Source organism: Prosopis cineraria, unplaced genomic scaffold (assembly GCF_029017545.1).
Source record: "Prosopis cineraria cultivar Desert tree isolate PC_DT_omini unplaced genomic scaffold, ASM2901754v1 PC582, whole genome shotgun sequence".
Classification (NCBI taxonomy): domain Eukaryota; kingdom Viridiplantae; phylum Streptophyta; class Magnoliopsida; order Fabales; family Fabaceae; genus Prosopis; species Prosopis cineraria.
Window position 1 is genome coordinate 1 of NW_026555907.1, and position 8336 is coordinate 8336.

The 8336-nt window shown below is 33.1% G+C and overlaps 1 pseudogene; it reads left to right on the plus strand.

Moving 5' to 3' along the window:
• The first annotated feature begins 2121 nt into the window (after positions 1-2121).
• On the plus strand, positions 2122-7245 carry LOC129297657 (probable LRR receptor-like serine/threonine-protein kinase At1g63430; annotated as a pseudogene).
• The last annotated feature ends 1091 nt before the right edge of the window (positions 7246-8336 follow it).

Below are 8336 nucleotides of genomic sequence, written 5' to 3' on the forward strand. Positions count from 1 at the left end.
AAAATATTAATATATTATATTTAACAGATGATTCAAAAATTATAACATTGTCATTGAAAATGATGCAATTAATTTGTTTACCGTGTTTGTATTGACTCACTTCTATATTTGCTAAAGATTGACGTATAACACGTAACTTATATCTGAATTTTTAAACTGGCCTGGTTACAAAAACAGTTTTAGGTGAATAAATTATAGGGAGAATGAATTATAATTATTATATTACTGAAGGTATATGCCTGATAATTGATTAATTAAATTATTGAATAATAGTAACACCACATTGTCAGATGTATGTATAAAATAATAAAATGAGAACCGATAACAAATAATATATCTAAATGGTTTAAGTGATCCCAATGATTATCATAAATGGTTTGCAAATCTATTTTTTAAAAAATATTTTTTAGCAAACAAACATTTGTTTTTCTTACCACTTGTTTGGATGAGAAACTAAGAAGGAAAAATAAAGGAGAAAAGTTTGGATGAGGAAAAAAAATAAAATAAAAGTTATGAGAAAAATAACGGGCATTTTGAGATAACTACACATAACCTCTCCCACCCATCAAAGTTTAGAATTAATATCTCTTAACATTTTCTTTTTAACTCACAGACTACCATATTATTATTTTTAATTATTTTACTAACAAAAATTGACATGTTATATTATGAAAACACATATAGTAGCTTACATGGCATCGATGTAAGCTAATAATAATGCAAAATATTGATAAAATTTTTATAAAGCTATTATTAATTTACATTAGGTGTCACATAATTTGTTACATGCCTTTTCTTAATATGTCATGATAGTTTCTGCTAGTTAGATGATTAAGAAATAACAATAGGGGACTTTGTGGTAAAAAAAAATAGAGAGATTAATTTTAAACTTTTAAAGTGATAAATCTATGTAACTATCTTAAAATTTAGATAAATTTTTTAAAATTAGAGTAATTTTATATTTCAACTAATGAAATATTTTTAGAAGAAAGAAAATTTTAAGCAAGTGATATTTTTAGTTAACCTGTTCACTGAAAACAATCATTTAATACTTTAAAATTATGATTTACTTTTAGAAGTATGATGATAATTTCATTAAAAATTAATATTAGAAAAGTATCTAAAAATTTAAAATAATTATCATATTTTATAATTTTTTTAATATTTTGATGACATTTATCATCTACATTAAGGGTTAAATAATTTTTATTTCTCAAATTGATCTAAAGGATCTTAATTCAATGAGAAGAGGGCATTGATGCCATCCTACTAAGGGCATGGATGAAATGAATTTATAATTTGTAGGATAAAATTGACTCATCATTTAATTAGAGTGTAAAATTAAAGGATAAAAAATAAATACTTATTATCTTCATTAAAAAATAAAAATATTTTTAATCGAATCTCACCATTTATAAAGTAGTTATTACTTTTAAACTATTTTATTTTTTTATATTTATTCCTATTAAACATTTTATAATAAATATAAAGTCATTATCAATAGGATACTTTAAAAAAAAAATAATAGTTATATTTTAAAAGATTAAAATATTTAATATTTTAAACACTAAACCACTAAACCCTTTAAAAAAAATTTTATATTTTTAAAATAGAGAAAATATTTTTAATACCTTAATCCGAAACCCGCCATGCTCCACGATTAAAGTTGACCAAAAATTAAAAGGTCAAAAAAGGTAAAATAGAAAAAAATAAAAAAAGAAAAAAGAAACTTCTTTTTCTTTCAGCCTCCTCAAAGCCAAATCTCTGTCTTATAATCATTGCATAGAATCATCATATTTTTCTGAAAATTCACATTCTGTTTTGGCATTTCCATTTGAATTTCTATTCCATTTCGCTAACCTCTCTTTGAAGCCAAGTTTCTTCACTTCTGGATTTTCTCTCCTCAGTGTCACCGTCATTATTTGGGTCTCTCTCCTGTGTTGTTAGTCTCTCACCTACTCGTCCGGCATTTCTATTAGCGCAGGTAGTTACGAAATCTTGGATTTCAACTCTTCTTCTAATGGTTAATTTTTTTTTTTTTCTCTTCCCAACGGAGAGATCATTCTCTACTAGTACGTTTCTTTTTTCTTCTTCGTAAAATCTACACCATTCCAGTAGAAATCTGCAGTATTATAAGCTTTGAATCGCACTGAATTAGCAATTTCCTGCTCTTCATACTTCTGTTGGTAAGACTCGAGTTTCAGAGCACTTCGGATTTGTGCTTTATTTGAAGTGACTGACAAGAGTGTGTACAGAACTTCTGGAGAGAGAAGATGAGATTATGGAGTTCATTGTTGTTTATCGGTCTGATTTCCACGGTGTCTTTTGTGGCTTCTGACAATGCCGTGGCCTCCAAAGAAGGTACATTTCCGCTTGGCAATCACTTCCTCTTTCAGATCTCGCCTCTTCTGTTCTGTTGACCTCTTTTCGGCTGCAATGAAAAGTTGAAGAAAGGACTAAAATAATCGATTTTTTGTTCAATATTATCTATAATGATGTGTGGTGTGATTGTGTTGCAAATATTAGTAAGTTTCTGTTTCCTTTTTGAACGTGGAAGCTTCGAGATCATGTATTGCTTTTTCCACTCACATTTCCGAGATCGCAGTTCTGCTTTTTCACTCACATTCTCCTTTTATCTTCCAGTATTTTGCATTGCTATTTTTTTTTTTCCCCGAGAGAGAGATAGGTGGATGTTTTTCTCCCCTTTTGGGGATTTGTCGAGATAATTTGGCTGATTGTAATTGTGTCTGCACAGTTTTGGCGCTCAATGCTTTCAAAGAAGCTATTTATGAAGATCCATTTCAAGTTCTGTCCAATTGGAATACAATGGATTCAAATCCTTGTGACTGGAATGGCGTTTCCTGCAATCCGGTTGGAGACCATGTTGTTAAGCTGTTAGATAACACGCCTCTATCTACTGCAGATTTACCGACATTTTTTTTTCTAAGTTGCCACATTCGCAATGCTAAATTATTGGATTGGAATACTTGTTTGCAGAAACATTTCGAGATCATCATTAAAGGGGTTTCTAGCACCAGAATTGGGACGAATCACGTACTTGGAAGAATTGTATGTTCTTTGTTTCTCTGATTCACGTTCATCCAGAAACCCTGCCTTAGTCTGTGCTATATAATTCTGGAATATAATGTAATGTATGCAGGATTTTGCATGGCAATAAACTGATTGGAACAATACCTAAAGAGTTGGGATGTTGAAATCTCTTAAGGTCCTGGATTTGGGGATGAATCGTCTATTAGGACCAATTCCCTCCAGAGATTGGAACTTCAACCCAATTAATGAAAATGTAAGAAGAAACTATTTGCTCTTCTGGGATACTGGAATTTTTTACACTTAGTCTTATCACTCACTTTCATCATCATATCATGGGTCTTCTGTTTACTTTTAGAAATTTGCAGTCCAACGGGTTGACTGGTAGACTGCCCCCAGATCTTGGAAATTTGAAATACCTTCAAGAACTGAGGCTGGATAGGAATAAGCTTCAAGGACCTGTTCCTGCTGACAGCAGTTCCGATTTTCCTTCAATATGCGTGGCATGTGAGTATAATTTTGTTTTTCGGTGTATGCTATAGATTGTAGGCGTCTCTATGTCTGTTGTAGATTGCCACGGTCAGATGAGCTAGCATTGATTTGATTTAGGTCATCAAGCAGCTGGTAGAATACAGGCGGAAGTTTTTATTTTCTTCTATTTTCACATATATGTTATGTTTAGGAAGCTTCAACCCTCATCCTTTATGCTTTCTGAGAGGTAAATGATTTAGGTTTTTTTGCATTTAATATGGAGTTGGTTGTTTTTTTAATAATGATGGAAACCGTTATGTCATCTTGTTAGTGCTTAGGCCATTCAACAGGTATAAAAATTATAGCAGATAGCCATAAATTATAATCAGACTTCAGTCAAGTTTGTTTTAATGGTTTAGTTTAAAATTTTCTTGCGATAATTATATCAAACTCACTATTAAGTATGAGATGCCAAGTTACACAATTTAATGTTTAAATTTTCTTAATCTGTCTTATAATTGCCATTATTTCTTCAGGTATGCATCAAATGCGAATTTAACTGGTTTCTGTCGTTCGTCTAAGTTTAAAAGTTGCAGATTTTTCCTATAACTTCTTTGTTGGTAGCATCCCAAAATGCTTGGAATATCTTCCAAGGTATTTTTCTACTTCCTGAGTCAAATGAGTAGTTTGCTCGGTCTCCATGTTTAGAAAACATAGACTTACTTTCACACAGGTCCAGCTTTCAAGGGAATTGCCTCCAGATCAAAGATTCAAGGCAACGCCCTTCTATGCAATGCGGTATGTTTGACTTGACTTTCCAAGTATTTAAGATCTGAGGAAGGGATTTGGATAGAGAGAAAATGTGCTCCGTCTTGACCTCCAAGTGAAGTGGCTTTTCTTTTTATATTGTTGTTTTGAAACACAATCAGGTGTTGAGGATGGATCTTTGTTGTAATCACTAATTACAAACTTAATGCGAATATTCTGAAAACGTTCACTCCTCGCATCTGTTAGTGCATTTATAATTGTTCATTATGGCTAATAGTATGCTTTTTATTTCATAGCTGGTGCTTCACCTGCCAGGGGCCACCCCGTGATCAACCCAAAGCACCGATCAGCTGATTATTTCCAAGCGTCAAGGAGCACCAAAAACGGCTTGGCTTTTGGCTCTAGAAATAGTGACAGGGACCACGGTTGGTTCTCTCTTTTTAGTTGCTGTCCTAACTGCTCTTCAAAGGTTTAACAGCAAATCATCTATCATTATTCCTTGGAAGAAATCTGCAAGGAGAAGGAGCAGCGTATGACAGTATATATAGGTTATTTCTCTTGCTTTCTACTGCCTCTTCCTTTTCTTCTCCCAAAAGGGTTTTCTACATTATTGTTATTAACCTTTTATCAATGTGAAGACTCTGAGATGTTGAAAGATGTAAGGAAGTATAGCAGACAAGAGCTCGAAGTGGCTTGCGAAGATTTCAGCAACATCATTGGGTCCTCGCCTGACAGTGTGGTATACAAGGGCACCATGAATGGTGGGCCTGAAATTGCCGTAATTTCCCTCTGCATTAAGGAAGAGAATTGGACAGGATACCTCGAGCTCTATTTTCAGCGGGGAGGTAAATGGAAGCCTATGGCATGCAAGAACTTACACAAAAAATAACTACAATTTAAACCAGTACTTCATTTAATGCCATTCAGGTGGCAGACTTGGCGAGGCTAAATCATGAGAATATAGGAAAACTACTAGGATATTGTAGACAGAGCACTCCATTTACAAGGATGCTGGTTTTTGAATATGCTTCAAATGGGACGCTTTCTGAGCACATACATTGTAAGTTAAATTTCTTAAATCGTCTATCTTCTATCCGTTTTATTTGCTTAACTTTTGCAGTTGTGGCTTGTGAGTGCAGATGGAGAAGGATGCCAGTTATCATGGACAAGGCGTATGAATATTGCCATTGGTATTGCACGAGGTCTCAAATATCTGCACTCAGAAGTTGAGCCTCCATTTACTATACCGGAGCTTAATTCTGGTTCTGTATACCTAACAGAAGATTTTGCCCCAAAGGTATGTTTGTGCAGTTTAATTCAAGTGTTCTAGTCTAGCATTTATGGATATGCTCAATGTCTTTTCGCAGTTAAAAATGATAATTTTGATATCTACCAATGTTTGTGGTGAAGATAAGTTTTTTTTTTTTTTTTTGGGACGGAAATCAAAGCTAAGGTTTTGTTAGGTTTAATTTGGATCGATTTTGGCCAAAGATTAAAACAAACTCAACCACTTTGCGTGGAGAAAATCTGGACCCATTTGGTTTTGGTTTGGATCTTATTAAAAGTTGTTTTTCGTTAAGAAAAATTCTAGTTGTTGATAAAAAATTTTTATTGCTTAAAAAATAATTGTATTCGAAAAAATAAACGTTATTATCGAACTTCGAAGAATTCTAGATGACTCTCATCTTTGTTTTAAGTGGTTACAGGTAAGTAATTTTTCTTTGGAGTTAGAAGTAATTCAACAATAATTTGAAGCTGAATTAAGCGATTTTTTTTAAATTATATTATATGATAAACAAATACCACATGAATAAATAAACCTGTAAAACTTCGTTAGTAACTTATATTGTGTGGACTGTTAATTCCCGGGCCAAAAAAAAAAAAAAAATCATAGAATCCCGAGTCCTAAATGTTGAGACCAGAAACTTGTTTGAGATTCTCATTGCAAAGAACATTAAACTGCAGCTGGTTGATTTTGAAAGCTGGAAGACAATTTTGGAAAGATCAGAAAGGAATTCTGGTTCTGTTAGCAGCCAAGGTGCCGTTCGTGTTTTACGAAATTCCATCGAGGCACGCCATCTTGATACCCAAGGAAACATATATGCTTTTGGGGTGCTCCTACTTGAGATAATCAGCGCAAGATCTCCCAATTGCAAGGACAAGAGTTACTTGGTGGCCTGGGTATGAAACTATCAAATTTTCTTCAATGTCTACAATTCTAACTTTCTTTTTCAGACAACCTTGGAAGTGTTTACTGTTATTGAATTCTTGTCCTTTATTTTTTCCCAGGCGAAGGACTATCTTGAAAATCCAGAAGAAATGCCATCTTTGGTGGATCCGGAACTGAAACATTTTAGGGACGAAGACCTTAAAGTGATATGTGAGGTAATAAATCTCTGTATCAATTCTGACCCCGCAAGGCGTCCAGGGATGCAAGAGTTGTGTAGTATTCTGGAGAGAAGAATCGACACATCCATAACTTCGGAGCTCAAGGCATCATCTTTGGCTTGGGCCGAACTTGCACTCTCATCTTGAATCACTCAATCAAAACTAACATACTCCAAAGCAGAGGCATACATAAGTATTTACTTTTCTGACTAATTTCTCTTCCTTATTTACTTGTAAATGATTGCTCAAAAAGGCAACGTAGAGGATAAAATCTCATAGCACTGGGAGATGATTAGAAACGAAGAAATTGGGAAAAGGGGATGACTGTGCTGGACAACGATTTCCCGTATTGGTTCACATCGAGCGTTTGTTATTTGTATTGGGCAATTTATTAAATAGCGAGGGTTCGACCTGCAATTTACCTGTTCTTTCCAATTTCAAGTGAGCTGAGATTAAAGGGGAGTCCAATGCTATATTTGTAAACTAGATGTGCGGAGGTCGAGATGAGTAGTATATAGTGCATGTGATTTGTAAAAAGTGCCGCTATTGATGGTGTTGTATATTGATTGATGATATTGATGATTATTTGTTAGATGTAATTCTTCTATTTAAAAATATAAAATATTTTTAATTAAATATCTTCCTAATAAAATAGTTAATAAATCATTTATTAATAGGGACATTTTTGAAAAAAAAAATGATAATTATACCTCAAAAGATTAAAAATATTTTACATTTTTTAACATTTAATTCTTTAAAAATGTCTTCTATTTTTTGATGGAGTGAGTATGTATCTTATAATGAGATCATGAATGTCTTTGAGAAAATGGTATCATGCTTCACATGTTCTTTTGCAGGTTACAATTATTTGTATGGATGTATGCAATATTATGTATGAATGGATGCCTTAACCATCACTCTTCTTTAGGTTAAAGGGAAAATTAATTAGCCCTTAAATTATAGGGAGAATTTTATTATAGGACCCTAGGTATAACTTAATTACAAGGCTCAATAAATTCTAACAATTCATTGGGGGCTTATTGGACTTAAATGAAATAAACTTTATTTATTAAATGACCAATTTATCCTTAGTTAAATATTTAGAAAACAGAGAGGTAGGCTTAGGTTTTTGGTTTTGGTTTAGACGAAGGGAAAGATAGTAATTATCGCATTACTCATTGATTTGTCATCCTTATATCCTATCTCCATCACTCTAATGTCCCTCTCAAGCTTCCTTGCTCTGTTGATGATTTCCTCCACCTCTAATGGCAAATCAACAAAAGAACCCAGCCATCGCTACTGCCACCACCAACATAACCACCATTGTTGTCCTCTCACTTTGTTCTTTCATTGTTGGTCTCTCAAAATGTACTCTCTTGGACTTAAAAAGAGTACATGCTTTTCTAGTTTCTATTTGATTGGATCAAAGCAACATGCTTCTCTCTTGATTCTGGTTAATTTAAGAGGATGAAGTTTTTTGATTAGACTACTTCATAATCCATATTCTGCTAGAAATTTGAAAAGATCAAAGCTATGGCAATCCATATGCATTGTACATGAATTTAACTATATTTACTTTTGTTTTCTTTTAGGACAGTGTTAGAAGAATATAAGAGATGTGTTGGGTTATCTACTTTTGGTGGATCAGGGTTAAACATGAG